A 19,585-nucleotide genomic window follows, 5' to 3' on the forward strand; every position below is an offset into this window, starting at 1 on the left:
TAATAAGCTGAGCAGGAGTTTGTATCAAAAGTTAATTCTATTGTTTGATTTGTATTTGGGTTTACATATGTGTACATGTGATCTGAATACTGTGCTGGGATTTGTTTGCACCCTCATGAATAGTTAATGAATTTTACAAAGAACTGTATGGGGATATCGAAGGCTTCTTATTCTCGTAAAAATATTGCAAGTAATGTAATGTCTTGATTAAGACCTAAGCTTAAAATAAACGTAAACCTAGCTCAGTTGTTGTATTTTTGCGGCCCTACATGGCGACTTTGAGCTAACCTGCGATCAGGCGTTCTTTTTTCTTTTTACGAAAGCGAGAGGGAAAAAAGAACGCCTGATACATTTATTGAACCGGCCGCCAGCCGTCCCCTAATTTAAATAAACTAATGTGTCGTCGAACTGTCAAACCAATCTTTGTAGTTGGCGGCAAATTCGAGACTCGGATTTCCACAAGGCGTGAAAAACGTCTGGATAGGATCGGTCGCTTTTGTAAACATTCCAACATCTCTGGAATATTGTTTTCGAAGAACAACAAAAACATCTTCACGGAACCAAAATTATTACGCATTGTCGCTCACTCTATTTGTTCTGCCTTCAGAGAGTTACACTTGAAATCTGTTAGGGCTTTAGCTAACGTAGAAAAGAACTCGTCCTTGCAGTAAACGTGACTCGTCTTTGCCATTACCAGCTTCTGACCGGAAGTCTCGTTAAAATACGACAACCAATCAGTCCACACCGCTCCATTGAGTGTTGTTTCTCGACCAATCAGACAAAAAACCAGAATCTGGTTTTTTTTACATGACTTTCGACAAGCAAATGTATCATGCCCTCCTTCCCCCGCAGCAGTAGTAGGGAGGGAGGGTATGATTTCAGGTTAACTTTGAGCGATCTGAAGGGTTTTGCGGCGTTGACAACGCAAAATCCTTCAAAAATAAAACAATCATCTGGATTACAGTAACTTATGATTTGAAGTATCATTTACTAGATAAGTTGAGCATTCGGTTGATTTCCAACTTTTTAGAGCAGTATAAAATGTTATTTTGGTACAAGGCCTGGGAAAGTTATTACCGGTATGATACTGCATGGTCCTGCGTTGACTTACCGCCTATACAACAACACGTTTTTCGCTACCAAAGTGCAATTTCCTCTCACTTACATATTTTATCGAAACTGCCCAGATCTAAAAATAGCTTTTCCGTCAAATAACATGCAGGGCCACAATAACATGACTTGGCAAACGTCACGAATAGGCTAGGATGGTGCATATCTTAGTAAATTTACCCTAAAGGCATGGAGCTAAAATTGATGTTACACCATGCTATACATAGCCTCGTAACTCAGGCGATCTTTTGGCTCGTCGCAGCATTGTTCCGACAACGTGTTTCGAGATCACCGTACCTTTGTTACACGACGACGTAAAAAATTCGAACAAAAATGCAGCGTTTTTGGCTGAAGCAGTTCAAACTCCTGCAACATGTTGCAGCGACAAAACGTTGCGGGTTAGCACATGTAATTACTTTTAAAAACGATTGGGAGTCGCGGATACTATCGTACCGGTCCCGAGAGCTATCCCGAGGGACCGCGGAACGAGGAAGCGAAATGTGTCACGAAGAAACAAACAAATCCACCAATAAATAAAGAACACTTCCTTGTTAATCACAAGACGTCTGAAGTCGTTGTAAGTTCTGTTGCTTTCGAAGATGCTACAGAAATGACGCATATTTGGTTAGTTTCGCTAAGCTTGGCTTTAATTTCCTACATCTGCAGTGTCCATTCGCAAATGGGATGTCGTGACGATAGCCAGTGTCACGGTAGGAAATGTTGCCTTGGTCACTGCACTTGGAGAAGGGTCTGCCCGTGTATGAGAGACACTGACTGCTCATCTGGAGAGGCTTGTTTCTTCCCAAGTCATAGCTGCCGGAAGATCGCGACCCAATCTCCTAAGACTACTGTCCACTCTTTATCCCCTGAAACTACCTCTACACCGAATACTGCATCTTCTGGCAACTGTGTTCGGGACAGCGAATGCGAAGGAAGTTCAGTTTGTAAACACGGACAGTGCGTAGACAATCACAGATCAGGAAATGCGGTACAGAAGACATTTAGCAGAAGTGAAGCGACTGTAGTAGTTATCTGTTTCGTAGTAGCAATATTTATTGTCACCATGTATTGCTTGTTCAAGAGAGCTGTAAAACGACCTGTACTCGCGCCGCAAAATTCTCCAACGAGAGTAACAAGGGGAACTGCAACTCGCGCGGCTCATCAAGAAATGCAACCAGGAAGGGCAAGTGTGATCTTTATTGATGAAGATGCCCTTCCTTTGCCTTTAGGTTCTCCGCCGCCTTATAATTCACTGGAGTTCGAGCGACAACTAAATGAAATCGATGAGCCACCGAGTTATGAGGACGCCGTCAGGGGTACCACAATGCCAGCGGTAGCGTAGATCAATAAAGAAGAATGGATACCCATCACGCAATCCCAGCGAAGTGTTGTGGTTCCAGACCCCCATTCAGCACCGCGCCAAACTCAGTTCTTTATTAAGCAGATGACGTTTTGCGAGAAAAAGGTCAATTTACATATTAGATAGTTTTACTCTGAAAGCATAAAACATGTCAACCCGCAGCTTACGAAAATAACTTAGTGTCCTTTGAGTGTCCTTTCAGTGTCCTCCGTGTCCAGTGTCGCTTCGGTCGGTCCAGTTACCTTTGTAAATTCTGATATTGACGGTTTATAGCACGGTCTGAATTCAAACGTTACCAAACTGCACTGACCCTTCCTGCAGTTGATTTACAAGTCCTATACAATTTTTTTTGCGGAAATTATCTTTTCTGAATAAGCAAATAGCAGAGACTGATTTTTTTCTCTTTATCCGAAGTGCTATCTACTCATTTACTGCACTAACTAACTTCGGAAATTTTCGTTGTATGCGCCCGTGTTGCAATAACTTTAGATGTAGTTTTTCTGCGCTTGTGTTACATGGGGTTACATACTATCCAATCAGAACTGGATAATTTTTCAAGTGTATTTTGCTTTCTAGTTCAGCTTAGTTCTTTTGATGGACGTAATTTACATTTAACTCAGCAATTTTTCAGTTACTGTCATATTACACAGGAAGTGAGACATCATTTTTGCCAAGAATCAAAAAAGAAAAGCAAAACAAAGCAAATTATAAAAAAGTATTTTTCTTGAAAATAATATTATAGTATAAAAGTATTAAATATAAAGAAATCACTCTCAATTTTTAATAAAAGTCTTGATATTATAACTGTTGGTTACTGTCTTTTGAATGTCATACTGATATGTGATGTGATCCCGATTACAGAACCAGACTACGTAACAAGATGGACATTATTTGAAGCAAACAAAACGCGACGGGACCGTTCTCATTTGGTCACGCAAAATCACCGACACAATATTTAGCAGCCACAGTTTAAGCAGTTGTACTGGCTAGTTGTCTTCCAATATTTTTTGTACTCATCCCCCGCTTGCAACTCTAACAAGTATACGCTGACTATTAGGGCCTGTTTATATGGAGGAGAGTTGTCCCTGGTAGGAGGGTAACCCTCCATACCGAGCCACCCCGGGCGAGAGAGCTTTTCATACGTTTCTTTATAAATAGCAGGTACATTTAAATCGAAGTCGGCGGTAAATTTGTCGAAAAAATGGTCGTGGTCGATGTTTCAGCGTTCCTTATTTAAAAAAGGCAGACATAATAAAAGTTTCAAAACAAGTCTCGCCAGTCTTTGAACCGAGAGGGCCAAGTTTTGGCTCGGTCAACAGGGACAACTTTTTCATATAAACGCTCGGCAAAAGATAGCTCGGGGGAGAGGGTAGCCCTCCTACCAGGGACAACTCTCCTCCATGTAAACAGGCCCTAATTATACGATGAATGCGAAGGAGCTTCGTTGGTCCGAAGCGGCTATACCTTACCGAGACTCTGCTATTTGCTTATTCAGAAAAGATAATTTCCGCAAAAAAAAATGTATAGGACTTGTAAATCAACTGCAGGAAGGGTCAGTGCAGTTTGGTAACGTTTGAATTCAGACCGTGCTATAAACCGTCAATATCAGAATTTACATAGGTAACTGGACCGACCGAAGCGACCGAGTTATTAAATGAGAGGACACTGAGTTATTTTCGTAAGCTGTGAGTTAACATGTTTTATGCTTTCAGAGTAAAACTATCTAAAATGTAAATTGACCTTTTTCTCGCAAAACGTCATCTGCTTAATAAAGAACTGAGTTTGGCGCGGAGCTGAGTAGGGGCCTGGATACAAGGAAACGACAAAGTACAGCTGACCAACCGCTGACGGACCGCGGAGCCGGGAGACACTCTGGGCTCGATATGACAAGGGCTCTTACTTCCTTATTGCTAACATGGTAAAACGAACAGTAAATAAGTTCAAACCACGGGTTATAGGCTGTTGAGCAACTGAGAACGTGACGGAAGCGATTTTATTTGGTCCGACACAGTTTTAAACTATCAGCGGTCTTTCGGAGTCTTAGTTGCATAAACACTCACCAAAATAGGGAACGTGATGGAAGCGATTTTATTTCGTCACAGATTGCGTGTAGTAGAAGCTATTTTCCTAGCCACTCTTGGGGCCTGGGAATAAGAACGCGATCTTTCAGATCCAACAGAGGGTTATTGCATACTTCCTTGTTGATTACAAGACGCCCTAAGTTTGTACGATCTGCTGTGATTTTGAAGATGTTAGAGCGCTAATGAATATTTGGTGGGTTTCGCTAGGCTTAGCCTTAATTTCCTACACTTGTAGTGCCCATTCACAAACATGTCAACGCAATCACCGTTGTAAACTGAGTGGAAAATGTTGTCAGATTCACTGCATTTTTGGACGCTATTGCTTGTGTGCGAAAGACGTTGAATGCTCATCTGGAGAGATTTGTTATAATGAGCATATTTGCGTACTCTGTGGACGTTATCAAAAATGCCGTACGACTCCGTATTCTTCATCACCTGCCCCTACCTCTGCAGCATACACACGGCTTGACAATGACAGTTATTGTAATCGGGACAGCGACTGCGAAGAAGGCTCAGTTTGTGCCGTGACAAAGATGGAGGAGGATTTTCACCGACGGGATATATAATCATTGCAATAATATTTCTCGTCCTTTTATCTCTAAACATTGTATTCTTGTGGATTCCGCTGTATCGTAGATGCAGGGGAACTAGACAACCACCTGGAGTCGCGACGCAAAATGCGGACACGACTCGTGCGATGGATCATGAAATGCAACCAGAAAATGCCGTTGCTAATAGCGCCATTGTGATTGAGATTGAAGATGATTCTTTTCGCCCATCACCCGTGGATGCTCCTCCGTCGTACACACCTCCAATTCGTCCAGAATTAAATGCTGTTTATGATAATGGCGGAGCTGTGATCGAAGTCGACCCGGGAGCTCCTCCACCGTATAGCTCACTGGAACTGGAGGGACAACAAAATGTAAACGATGAACCAGAACAGGCACCGCCGAGTTATGATGAGGCTGTTAGGAATTCTGCAACGCCGTAGTGTATGAGAGTACAGTCAACTCCCGCCTTGCGGACACCCCGTTATTACGGACAGAAGTTGAAGTCCCGGCGAATAAGAATTACTGAAAATGACTCTCGCTATTACGGACTTTCTCTATTTATACGGACACCAAGTTGACGGTACCCAGTCGCCGATTAGGAAAAAAACAGCCTATTGCTGGTTTTCACTGTCACGCAATCAAAAAATAAATTCGAAACCATTCAACTACAGAAGCTATGAATTTCAAATATTATAGATGATAAAAAGATAAACACTTTCTCCAGGTTTCGGGTCTGTGCGGTGTACCGTTCGCGAGTTATTTTCCGAACCATTCCACGCAAATTTATAAAGCTTAGTATGGAGCCGCCATAACTGTGTCCTGCCGAGGGACACAGTAATGGCCGCCGTGATGTCAGAGAAACCATCTGGAACTCAATTCTGTTTACAACAGCGACCATCCTTGGCTTAAGAGCTAGTACACTTTCACATAAACACCACTTATTATATCTGAAATGTTCATTCTGCACAAAATGGAAAGGAAAGGCCTTTTTTCAAACAAAACAGCTTTGTCACGGCACTCAGCTTGATGTCACATACGATGGAGAACTCAAATATTCAAAATGCTCTGTTTTAAAAACGAATTACACTATCGATCTGGAAATTTGCAAAAATATATATTTTTAGTTTATCTTTCGCCTAATGACAACGAAAATTTAGCAGGCCTAGTGAATTTTGATTTCAGAATTTTATGAACACACATGCATTTTACAGGAATTGGCGCAAACCGTGAAAAACACGCTCGGGCTCGCCTGGCTCGGCCGGCTCGCCAGTCTCGCCTCGCTTTTTCACGGTTTGCGTCCAATTCCTGTAAAATGCATGTGTGTGAGGGCAAATCACAACCCTTTTCCCTTACCTCTCTGCAACACCCCCAAAGAACTGGCGCGCCAGAATTATTTTTCAATTGAACAAAGGGAACTACTAAGTAAATGGAGCCAACGAGAGAGATTGTTGAAACAAAAGGGCCGCGAACGAGAAAGTTTTACACCCCAACTGATGAAATTTTTGACCCAATCTTGGAACGCTACGAGGTTTTTGACCCAACAAAAGCGATACACGCCTTAGTTGAAGAAACCCAAAATTTAATAATTATTCACTTAAAAAACTCAAAAATTTTTATGAAAAAAAGATTTTATTACAATTTTTTTGACCCAAACCACAAACGCTTTCGGCGCTTGCCTCCCACGCCAAAAAACTTGGTGTTCGAGAGCGTGCTTTTTGAAGAATTGTTGGAAAAAGATTTTACTTATAAAAACAATATGAAAGTAAAAAAACCAGAAGTTTTTGGTAAAAGTGAGGACTTGCCCATTAAGGAAAACGAAAAAAACGGTACATTTATTCCAATAACTTCTCTTTTACCAAGAAACTTGCTGCATTGTCTTTTTTTGACAAAATATAAGGAATCTTTTTTTAGATTAGCAGAAATATACGACTTTGTATATGATTTTGAAAATATCCCAGAAAACTTGAGGCAAAAAAAACTGAAATCGCTAAGTAAATCATGGCTAAAACTAACAAAAAAATCGGGAAAGCAGTCATGGAAGTGGTAAAAAAAGGGGTAAGAGAATTTACATTTTTAACTTCCGGAAGAAGAATCAACAGAGTGAATTTCGTACCAATCGTTGTATGGCGCCATTGTATTAAATTACAACCAACCTTTAATTGCTGTGCCAGAAACAATTCCTATTGAACAAATGCTCTTATTGAGTAAACGAAGATGGGAAGAGGGAGAACTGGAGAAATTAACTTGAATGTAAAGAAAAACTTGAAAAGATCTCGTGGAAAAGCGTTTACAACATACAAAAAAACTAAAGAAAATGAAAAACAAATAACAATCTTTTTAACAGACGAGCTGATTGAAAAATTAAAAAAATTAGACAGCAGTGTTGTCGCAAACGTTTTAACAAGCTAAACAAAGCTTGCACGCTCCGGTGAGTGCATAAATTAAGTTTTCCGCGTATTGCTGCCTCGATGTTGTTGATCTTTTTCAGGCTTTTTTTTTCTTGCAATACAGATTCTTTGGTATTCTATCTGTCGTTTCTCTTGTGGAGTAACTGTTTGTGTTGCCACTTCTTCCAAAAATTGATAAACTCGAGGATTGTGAAGTAAAACACGTTCTGTCGGCGTTTGGCTCGTCATTCTTTATGATATCCAGGTGTTAGCTTGATTTATATACAGAGTAAAGAAAATGACATCATTAAGCTATTTTTAGTGACAATGACTCACAATTGGCCGTCACGTGCATTAAATCAAAAGAACAATAGTTGTGCACGTGTAAAACAATAGATTTTACATTCCTGAGTGCTTAGAACTCAGATTTTAAGCACACAGGAATGAAAACAACTTACAAAAGTCTAAAAATATCATTCGGGTAATACCCCGACTTTGTACGCCCACGCACGCAAACACAAAAAAAATTTGCATGCCGCTGTGGGTCACGCAATTTCTCGCTGTTCGCTTCAACTTAATTGTATTTTTTGCACACTCAGATTTAATCCTTTCGACTCGGCTGAAAGTCACTTTAAGTGCGCTGTAACCTTTTATTTTGCCTCGTTCAGGCAATTAACAACATCGCGGGTTATGTCTCGAACATTTTTTTGCAACTCGAACGACAATGCTTCCATCACAAAGTAAACAACAAGATGAGCGCAGACAATCATTCTTTCATTAAATGAAAAAATGTTCTATTGGACTGAAATTTTATTTCGAAATGTCGGTGGTGCTTTCGAGAAGTTTTTTTTTCATTTTTTGTCTTTCTGCTTTCATGATCTCTTGTCGTATTTTTTCGATGTCTGGCTGTGAATTTGTTTGTTTGTGTGCAAAGCTTGAACGTAAAGTCTCTTTAAGTTGACGATATTTCTGCATTTCTCGTAAGATCAGTTGAAACTCTTTGTCAGAAACAAGATTATCATTCAGAGCTTGTGAGACAGAGCTGTTTATCGAGTCATGTTTTGCAACAGCCAGAGCGAGGATTCTTGAGTGCTTATTAACTTTACGTTCAAGCTTTTTGTTGATAACTGACAGGCCAGTGGAAGCTGCGCCAGATATACCTGCTACTGCTGCAACAGGCACGCCGATAACAATTCCAACACCAGTAAGTGAAGTCGCAACAGCTCCAGAAGACAGAGCTGCCGTCACGGCGCCAAGACAGACCACGGAATAGTGAATAACTTTCCGGACTTTTTTATATTTTTTTAACACAAGCCTGTAATGCTCAGCTTCAGCGGATATTTCTTTTTCAATTTTACTTATTTCAGTCAGCCGAAAATTCTCGGCATTTGTTGGGAGGCTTGGATAAAGTTGTGTTTCTTCGCGATCACCATAAGCAGGGGCACTCGGGAGAACATTAGCAGATGACATGGTCGTATACAATAAAAAAATATTAATTTAATTCTAATTCAAAATGCAGCGGAGCTCCAACAAAGTCAAACTTACTGCCAGTTTTGTCTTTGACGGTCAATGTGACACTGTTCACACTCTGAACAGCGTTGGTTCGACGTGAATTATTGATAAAATTTTGAGGGTAATGAACCAAATCATAAGGTTTCCCGGTTATTGGTACACAAGCGAGAATGTCACTTGGCTTTCCATTATACAAGTTATTTTCTTTGGAAAGTAAATCGCAGTGAATGTAATAAAAGTCTGGCTTAGTAAAATCTTCAATTCTTGCGTTAGCAGCATCAACAATTGTGTTCTTAAAAAGTTTAGAAAGATTTTTATCAAAAGAAAAGCTTTCAATATTTTTTGTTTTTGTTATTGAAAAGCCTCTTTTCAAATCATCCCTTTTTACTGTTAGCTTTTGTTGATCTTTGAACTTATTAGTCAGGTAAGTTGTAATTTCATCAAAATTGTAGTTGCCTGGAAAAAAATCAGCAACATTGTTGCTCACATTGTTTTGTTTAATGCTTATGGAGCCAATTCCTTCCAGATTATGCCAGCTGTTTTGTAACGAGCATGACAGCAGGCTGATAAACCTTGGTTTTTCAATTGGCTGGTCAAAGTAAACAGCTTCCCCGTTGGAATTCGCGTCGATTGTGAGCACAACCATCTTTATAATTATCTTTTGAAAAATAAATCTTTAATATAAAATGGCTCCGCCTATTCCGAGAGCTGATGACATTTCTCAATCAATTTTTCTTGATTCCAAAGAAAGAGATTTTATGAAGTGGATGAAAACCACAGAAGCAACTACAATTTCTGAAGCGGCAAAAGACAATGCGTGGAAACCTTTTCTTGCAAAATATCCAAACGCTGACCGAACAAAATTTGTTGCACAGGTTGAGTTCGCGTACAACCACACAGCAACGGCAGACATTTATTTCAAGGCAGGGCAAGGCCATTTGATAAATGTTTTTGGCTCTGACAGCAAATATTGGAGCCCAGAGATGAAAAAAGCACTGGGGGTGAATCAAATTTCAGGCGGTTTTCCACAACAGCTGTCACCAAGCGGCGCAAAAGGCTCATCTTTGCCAATTCCAGCTGTTGGATTTCACGAAGCCGCACCAAGTTTGAAAAAAATATTTAACAGCCAAATAAACATCTACGTCACACCAGACCAATATTTCACAACGAAATTAAGAGAGATTTTTCAAAAAACAAAACTGAAGCATACATCAGGAAAAGAGTCAAAAAGGTGGCTTGCTAGCCAAAATATGGCCTATTGGCCCCAGCAACTTAACTTTGCGGTATGGTGCGCGACAACAGGCTGCGGTATAAGTCGAGATATTTTCGATGAAGAGCACTCAGCTCTTAGCTTGCCACCGATTGTGCGTAATTTTTATCTTTTTCACGTTTATTTCACGATAAGGCGAATATTGTTTCAGATGGGGGGAATTCAGAGCGTAAGCGCCTTGCCAGGCGACCCAACTTTTAGCCAGTTCGACAACAAGTACGACGTGGCTTCGTACAAAAGAATATGTGCTGAGTTCGGTGTCGACCCGTCAAGCGATTTTCGTTTCACAAGAGGTGCTAACCACGGACTGGGTGACGTTTATATCTGGATCACAAATATTGGTCTGAAAAATTCTGGAGCAAAATACCCCGATTACGATAAATTTTCGGACGAAGGGGGAGCTGCAAGCAAGGGTAACTTAATTCAATACATCGAGCCGGATGACGCTGCATATGCACAGGCAGACTGGTTTTGTCCTAACGCCACGGAAGGGTTGACCCAAGCAGGTTTGTCGAGAGTAAACCAGTCGATAGAGGCTTTTGTCTACTGTATTTTGGGTTCGCAGGTCAACGTTCGAAGTAGCATACTTGGAACAGGCGGCCGTGCAAAGGAAGCGCAAAGTGAGTTCCTCGTGTTGGTTGAAGACGCTATAAGGCAACCTGATCTGGCAAAGTCGGTCCAAAGATACCAACTCGCCATCGACCAGGCTAAGGTTCGGCTTAACCTTGCAGTCTGCCCAGGTGCCTGGCTGATGCCCGCTCGTATGGTGATAAACACAGAAAGCGTTGTTGGTTACAATAACCAGCTTAAGCAGGCTGTTGTTGGGATGAAATTAGGAGTGAATGATGAGGTTAATAAAGCTACAAAAAAAGCAGCTCTTAAACTGATGGCCGGAGGAAAATCAAAAATCAACCCACCAAACAGCCACCCTTCAAATCCTATACACAAGAGCGCCACAGCAAAAAAAAATCAGGCACCCGCCGCAAGCGCTGCTGAAACACCAGCGTAGCAACGCGCAAAGCGCTAAAGCTACGAAGGCCGTAGCCAATGATTCACACGAAATAAACAAAGCAACTGTCGCTGTTGGCGCGGTTGGAGCAGCAGCTTTGCTCTACACCCTTATGCGTTAACGTCTCTTTTTGATGTATTTTTCAACAAGAAAAGCAACCACAGCAAGGATAAGCAGCCAGGTGTGCTCTGCAAGAAATCCAATTACTTGACCAGCGGTTTTGAAAAGAAATTTCGCAATCGAGCCAATGAGACCAGGCAGAGCTGATGCTACCTTTGAGCCAATATCACTTAGGCCTTTCCCCAACGCTTTGCCGGTTGCCTTCAACGCGTTTGTAATGGCTCCAATAACAGAACCAATCGTGACACCAGCAGCAAGAAGTATTGCTGTTACTGTCACGCCATATTTTTTGAAGATCTCTTTGATCCTCTCACGAAGTGGAAGCGCCCTTTCTCTTTCTGCAATCTGCGTTTGTAAACGCCCGAGCTCCTCGGTTCTTTCCGCAACTCTTTCTTCCGCGGCTTGTTTGTCAGTGGGGGAGGCATTCTCATCCTCAATGATTTTTTTGTCTTCCTCGTTTTGGCGCTTGAGCTCATCTTCTTGCTCTTTAAGATCATCCAACGCTCTTGTGTCGTTGAGCCTTTCTTGCAAAGTGTTTCTTTCGCTCTCTTTGGCAGCGAGGCTTGCCCTTAGTTGGTCGACTCGTGTTTGTTCTTTTGCCTTCTGCTTAGCTTGTTTTTCAAGAGCAGAAACTTTTTTTTTTGCGTTTTCAAAATCCTTTTCAAGATTTTTTTTTAGTTGATTAAGTCTGCGCAATTCTGATTCATTTTCAACATTTGACCCAAGTTGATCCATCTTGGCATTTGTTCGCTCGATTCTTATTCTGAGATCTTCTACTTCTTGGGTGGCTTTTTCTTTCTGCATGGCAATTGTTTCTGCCTGTTGTAGTTGACTTTCAGCTTCTCTTAATCTTTGTCTGCTTTCTCGTATTTCTTCATTGTCTTGAGCAATCAGAGATTCTGCTTCTGGCCCAAGGGAGGCTTTAAACTTGTCTGTGAATTTTTTGAGAAGACCACTACCATCTTTTTTTAAAATTTCTGTCTCACCACCTTTTGCACCAAATGAAACGATTGTTGTATCATTGCCAGGCTTTTTGCTGAAACCGATTGGGCCTATTTTTGCGAAGTTCACTTTGGGGAATTTTCTTTTGATAAAATCTTTAGCTCTGTCAATCATTGCCGGTTTGTCATCTTGATGAATAAAGCTTCCCAACAAAGGTGTTTCAACGTAGGATGTGTCTGGCAGCCCGCTCTGTTCGTGCTGCATCGTTTGCATTTCATGTTGTTCACCCCCATGGTAGGGTGTGGATGCCTCCCCGGGCTGAAATGGTCGGGTTGTGTCGACCTCTTGTTCCTCTTCATCATCGTTATCACTGTTGTGGTCAAGATCTTGGTCCAAATCATGGTCCTCGAATCCAAAATCACCACCACCTGTTGCCATCGCTTAATTTATATATATATATTTTCAAATTAAACTTTTCAATTTAACAATAAAACCAATCGAGAGATGGATGCTGTTCAAGAAAACCTTCGACCGGGACGCACAGAGAAAATACTCGGCGCACTGAAAGCCGAGCGCGCTGTAAAACGAATCACTTTTGACCGCACTGAAGCCAATCCAGAGGAAACGTTGTATGTTTCAGTGCCAAAGCTGAACGAAAACGAGGTCATTGTGCCCGGCTCGCTGGCGCTGCGCTTCAACATCGACTTGAGCGGAGGCCATGCCAACAACTTTCTGGTTGACAACGTCAGCCGAGCTCTGGTCGACAAGTTTGTTGTAAAGTACGAAGGCACCGTCGTGCAGGACACGGTTGGCTATGACATCTACAAAATATTTGAGGACTTTTTCCTTTCGCAGGAGGAGCGCGACGACAGGGTGCCAGAGGGCATTCAGAGCGAGGACCTCAACAAAATTCGCTCAAATGCTGGCGATAAGAAAACTTCAGGAGTCGAAGCAGAAAAAAAGCTAAATGAGCTCTATGGTAATAAATACCGAATCCGACTGGATCACCAGATTTTAACTGACCATGGGGCATTTTATCCTCAGGCACTATACAACGATCTTGTGTTCGAACTGAAGCTCGCGGCAGCCGAACATGTGGTCAGAGGCTCAGATACAACAAAACTAAAATACAAGTTGACAAACATCCAGCTGGAGTACGAGATGATAAGAAGCAAGGAAATTGCAGATGAAGCGTTCAGCGCTTATTCGGGCGGCAAAGAGTTCGCTTACGACCACATCCAGCGTGATAAAGTGACGACTTTTGCAAAAGGCTCCGACACACGTCTGAATCTAAGGGTCAACCCGCAGAGGAGGTCCATGAAAGGTATCTTGCTCCTATTTATTGAGCAATATAACAAAGGTGCAAGGAGCTCGGAAAAGTACATTAACCCGGACCTTACAAAAGTAAGCATCACTGTCAACGGCTCGCCAAACATGCTGTACAACAACGGCATCGAAGGAATGGACATTTGGGGAGAAGTTAAAAGATTCTACATGAAAGAAAAAAATAAAACGCAGCACATGACTCTGCAAAAGTTTTACACAGAAGACAAGTTTGGCCTTCTTATTGATCTGCGTTCCATGGCTGACCACTCGATGCACGGAAGCGGCACGCGCCTTGTGAACACAAAGGACGGTGTCCAGCTTGAGCTAGAGAGGAAAGCAAGCGGCTCAGGTAATTTGAACTGCCACATTTACGTAATCAGCGACGCCCAAATGAATATAATTGGCAGGCAGTTAGATTCTGTGCTTTTATAATATAAACGAACGAAGATGGATCCTGCCAATATACCCTTTAACGCCCTCATTGTGGGACCGACAAACTCAGGAAAAACAAGGTACGTGGTCAATCAGCTTTGTGGCCCTTTCCGAGGCAAGTTTGACTACATCGTGCTCATCTGCCCGACTTTCGAGCACAACAAGACTTATTATCGCTTTGCTGAGGAAGATATTCGATTTTTTGTTTTCATTTGCGAGCAGCACGAGGTGGAATCTTGGTTAAGGCTTTCAAGATTTCTTTTTGAGGGTACGAACACGCTTATCATCCTCGACGACTGCGCTGCTTCGAAAGATGTAAAGGGAAGAACAGGGGAGTTGGTCAATCTTGCTTTCTCTGCTCGCCACGCAGGCTTGAGCATATGGGTGTTAACTCAAAAAATGACAAGCATAACAGCCTCATTCCGCGAAAATGTGGCGGCAATCGTTTTCTTTTACACCCCCTCTGCCAAGACCACGAAGGCAATCTTTGAGGATTACGCTGGCGAACTTGCCAATGAGGATTACAAAGAAATCATTTTAAAGCTAAAAAAAAATAAGTTTTCGCATCTTGTCATTTCTCATCGCCACCCTTACGGCACAAAATTTTCTTATTGAACATATTTTTTAGAGTAATAAATGGCTGACCCGTTCGCAACTTCTCCTCCCGAGAGCGTCAAGGGCGCTTCAAGTGAACAAGAATTAGCTTCCGTAATGGAACTGCTAGGAGCTGAACCAGAAAGTACAGAAAGCGCTATGGCACTCATTCAAGGCCCTGACATTCCTGCTTTGCGTGAACAGCTTGCAATCCTTGTTTCAACAGGCAAGTCCAAAGAAGCAATCGGTGTGCAGCTGACACACGAGCAGGTGAAGCGCTTTACAGATAAAGAAGTTGAAAAGTACTTCAAGAGATATGAGTCATACGTTGGATCCAAAACAACCGACAGCTTGATTGACAGCTTTATTTTTCTTGTAACCAAAGTCGTTGGTATGGCCGTAAATATCAAGGACGTAAATGATTATCAGAAGGAACTCAAAAACGACTACATCATCAGCAAAGAGCTGTCCACTGTGGCAGGCGGTCTGGCTTTGAAATGCGGCCGCTTTCTTGCCCTTGCTAATGCTGTGCTTATCACAACAAAGCACATTGATTTAAACGAAGCCGCGCCTGGCGCGGGGACCCAAGGGGTCCCGACAAAGTTGCAAACCAAAGAAACACCAACTACTGAAGATTTTTCTGAGCAATGCTAAGAAAATGCTAAGTAATTACTGAACAATGCTTAGCAATTGCTTACCAAAAAATCTTGCTGAGCAATTTTCTATTTAAATATTATTTTTTTTTATTATAAATGGCCGAGCTCGAACAAACTCCGATCGCTCAAGAAGAACAGAAACAAGTTACTTCAACAACTCCAGCAACAAAGCCTGCCAAAAATCCAAAGCGAGTTGCTGCTGGCAAGCTTGCAGCTGAAAAAACAAGACAGGCTCGTGAAGCACAAAAAAAAGCCGCGATTGATGCCCAGGCAATCATTGCAAAAGACAAAGAAAAGAAATCTGCCGCTGCGAAGCAAAAGGTAACTGCTCCCGAAGAGACACCCGAGGCTGCTTCCCGCGGTTTAAGCACAACCCAATGGATCTCTTTGCTTGGTTTGAGCGTTACAATTATTACAACTTATGTCAAACGCGAAGACATCAGAGCCTTTTTCAATAAAATAAGAAATGCTCCTGCTGACTCTCAAGTTACAACAGAGAAAAACGAAGGCACATTTTCGCAAAGTGTTGAAAACTCAGAAAGAGAGAGAGTGCCAAAGGCACCTGCGGCATCGAGAATCCCGCAACCAAAAAGAGGAATCCGTCCGATGGATTAAAAAATTTCTTTTAAACATTTATTTTTCATTTATTATACCGACAATGTCCCTTGGTTTTATTCTTGACAGCCTTGTTAAAGGTGCAGCTATGGGTGGTATTGCATTACTTTGGTTTGAATTTACCAAAACTTGCGTTAAAACCGCTATTCGGATGCATAAGGATGAGGATACAATTTTTAAAAGAGGTATAAAAAAAACAAAAGAAGTTGAATCTGGTGAAGAAGTTGCAAACTTTGCTTCGCAAAACGGTGAAGAATAAACAAAAAAATTTTTCAATTGAATATTTTTTATTATTTTATACTGAACCGCCATGTCCGACAACAAGCTCGTGAAAACGCTCATGGATGCCGCCACCATTACAGGTCTCGCCGCCGGAATCGGCTGGGCTGCCAAAAAAGTTGTAAAAGAAAACTTCACATCCGACCCAAGCAGCAGTTTTATGAACTATGTAAAGTTCACAGCCGTCATGGCTGGCAGCGTTGCACTTAAACAGTATCTCGAGGACCAGAAAATTCTCCCCACCAATTAAAAAAAAATATCATAATATAAGAACAAAAACACACAATGGCAAGCGTAGCGATTATGGCTGGCGGAGCTATCTTGAACGCTGCTGCTTTCATTGGCGGCAACTATCTTGCTCGAGCTTTGGGTGGCGGAGATGACGCCGCTTTGAAAGAAAAAGAAAGACACGACAAAGCTCTCGAGGCTTACCAGGCAGCTTACGCGAAGTACTCTCGCGACCGCACGAAGCTTCTCGACTGGATCGAAACCAACAATGAGATCAAACAGCAAGCGAAACAAAACTTTACGAACACAGACTACGCTTTCAAACTCTACAACCAGGCACATCCTGACAAACAAATGATTCCTCCGAAAGAACCCAAGTTCTCTGATTTCTATCAGCCAAGTGAGCAGCAGAAACAAGGTGAACTTATGTTCGTTGGCGCTGGCGCGCTTGCACTTGGGTACGCTGCCTTTCGGTTTCTTTAAACTTTTCTTTTTTTCTTGTATACACATGGATGCAAAGATCTCGAAAGTCTACTATAGCCCCCAGGGCTACTGGAAGGGAATTGCAGCGATAAAAAAATTAGCCGAGGCGGCCAAGGTTTCCGAAGATGCTGCTAAAAAGTGGCTCGTTAAGCAGGCCCTTTGGCAGATCTACCTTCCGGCACCACGATACGTTCGTCGCCCAAAATTCGATGTTTCTTCTCCTAACGCGGTCCACCAGGCGGACCTTCTTTTTCTGCCACACGACAAACTGCCGCGAGGGCGAAAAGTTTACAAATACGCTCTGACTGTTGTTGACGTTGCCAGCCGTTTCAAAGAGGCCGAGCCTTTGACCTCCAAAGATTCAACTGAGGTTGCAAAAGGTTTTCAGACAATTTACAGGCGAAGTGCACTAAAATGGCCACAGATGCTGCAAGTTGACCCTGGTCGCGAATTCATGGGAGCTGTTACTAAAGAAATGGAAAATCACAAAACCTATATTAGACGCGGACGTGTTAATATCCACAGAGATCAAGCTATTGTTGAACGTTTTAATCAAACACTGGCAGGGCGCCTGTTTGGTTATCAGTACGGTGTCGAGATGAACCTGCCATCTGGCCAGCGGTCGACAGCGTGGGTAAAAAGGCTTCCCGAAGTTGTTGCCGCTCTGAACAACGAAGTAACCAGTCTTACTGGCAAGAAACCTGCTGCTGCAATCAAAGAAAAGGCTGTTTCGTCCAAGCCGTCCTCAAAATATACAAGACCTGTTGGCTTGAAAGAAAAAAAACTCCCCTCTCTCGTTAATGTGCGCTATCTCTTCCAACCTGGCGAGCTAGAAGGCGGCGTAAAAAGGGCAACAGATCCGATTTGGTCATTAAAAGTCTACAGCATCGAAAGGTCTGTTACTAAACCTGATCAGCCAGTGCTTTATTACTTGCACGATGGTCCAAAGCGCGGCTTCGTGCGTGAAGAATTGCTTGTTATTCCTCCAAATACACAGTTACCACCAAGCACTTAGTGCTTGAGCCCCTTGGGCTCAGAAAAGCTATAAACGTTCTGTTTCGCAAAACTTATACCCGTAAGCATTTGTATGTATCCCATCATCCGCTATCCATCGCTTTGAGTCAAAAGGCGACAGCGAGACTTTGTTGAGATGCATTCCGTAAATCTCATGACCCTCGCTTCTAAGTATGTTCATTCCATGCCATAACTGCTTTGTTCCAAAAAGCGTTTCTAAATAATTTTCGTGCAAGATTTTCTTTTTTACCACACACTTTTTTACTCCTTTAGCTTTCTTTATTTTTTTTTGGTCTTCTGTCAGTATTGAATACATTTTTGGCCTCAAACAGACACACTCTGAAATTGGTGTTCCTGCGCATTCGTCTTTCATTTTTCCCAAGACCTTTTTGTTTTCGTATGAATGAAGTGAATGCTCTTTTGGGTAGTCGCTTGTGTCGTATAGAGTTTTGTTTTGATAAATATCTTCGTAAATATCCTCTGTTTCAATCTCCAGAAGAAGGCTGTCAGTGTCTGTATACAAAAGCTCGCAACGCTCCCCATACTCCTTTTTCAGATGGTTGTAAAAGAAGTCATACATGCATAGCTTGCTTACGTCAAGGATGGTCATGCCTGTGTAGACCGGTTTATTAAGAAAAAGCCTGCTTTTTCGCATGTCTATTCCAACTAGATCGTTTGAAAACATTACATGCCTTGAATACAATGGGCTTGCAACTAATTTTCTTATTTTATTTGTTTCGTCGCTTCGCGCTATTCTTATGTCTACACGATTTCTCAGGTTTTCCATTGTTTTTCCAAAAACCGAGTTGTTCATTAGCTTGTAAAAGTTCTTTTCAAAGTCGTTCTTTGCTTTTTTTCTGAATTCTGTGTTCATCCGAATGTAGGGCTCCATCCAGCATTCCTGTTCAAACTCTAAAACCCTGTGCACTTTTTTGAGTTTCATCCCCTGTTTTAAATAAAACTGCAGGTTTCGGTAATGCACGACGTAATTGCTTTTGTCTTCAAGAGTTAAAACAAGCTTTTCAGTGTTTTGTGGTTGCAATTCAAGATTTTTTATTAATTTCTTTTGAAAAGGTGAAAACATTTCTTTGTTTATTTTCTTTTTCTCTGGCGCTAATGGATAGCTGCTGTGGACGTCGTGCAGCTCTTTCGGATATTCTAAGTCCACCTCTAAAATCCATCCAGCTTTTGCAAACTCTTTTTTTGTAATTATTTCTTTTTCTGTTGGCATAACCTTTTTCCATCTGAAACCACTTTTTGGGAGCGGCTTGCTCATTGCCCACCCGTAAAGGTTATTCGCATCGAGATACATTATGTATTTTTTTGGCTGACTCGGGTCAAATCCCTCAACATATGGGTTGTTTGCCTTTGCATATCTCTTGCTTACCATCGAAATCCCGCCTCTTATTCCCCTTTCAACGAAGTGATGCATTTCATATTCTGTGAGTAACTCAAGCTTCACGCCTGTCTTTTTCAAAAGTGCGTCCCAAGAAAGACCTGGCGACGTGTAATAATTTGCGGGATCTAAGTTGTACTTCTCAAGACAGATTTTTCTGAAGTTTTCAAAAACGTCAGCTAACAGGGTCACGTCCGTTTTAACATACAAATCGTGGTAG

At 41.9% G+C, this 19,585-nt stretch overlaps 1 protein-coding gene and 1 pseudogene across 1 annotated transcript in view; both read left to right on the forward strand.

Annotated features, from left to right (window-relative positions):
* Positions 1-19,585, forward strand: part of LOC144633775 (uncharacterized) — a 145,107-nt gene that overhangs the window by 54,539 nt on the left and 70,983 nt on the right. The window lies entirely within an intron of this gene.
* On the forward strand, positions 4,446-5,708 carry LOC144633807 (uncharacterized; annotated as a pseudogene).

This window comes from Oculina patagonica, chromosome 12, assembly GCF_052425735.1.
Source record: "Oculina patagonica isolate OP01 chromosome 12, crgOcupat, whole genome shotgun sequence".
Taxonomy (NCBI): domain Eukaryota; kingdom Metazoa; phylum Cnidaria; class Anthozoa; order Scleractinia; family Oculinidae; genus Oculina; species Oculina patagonica.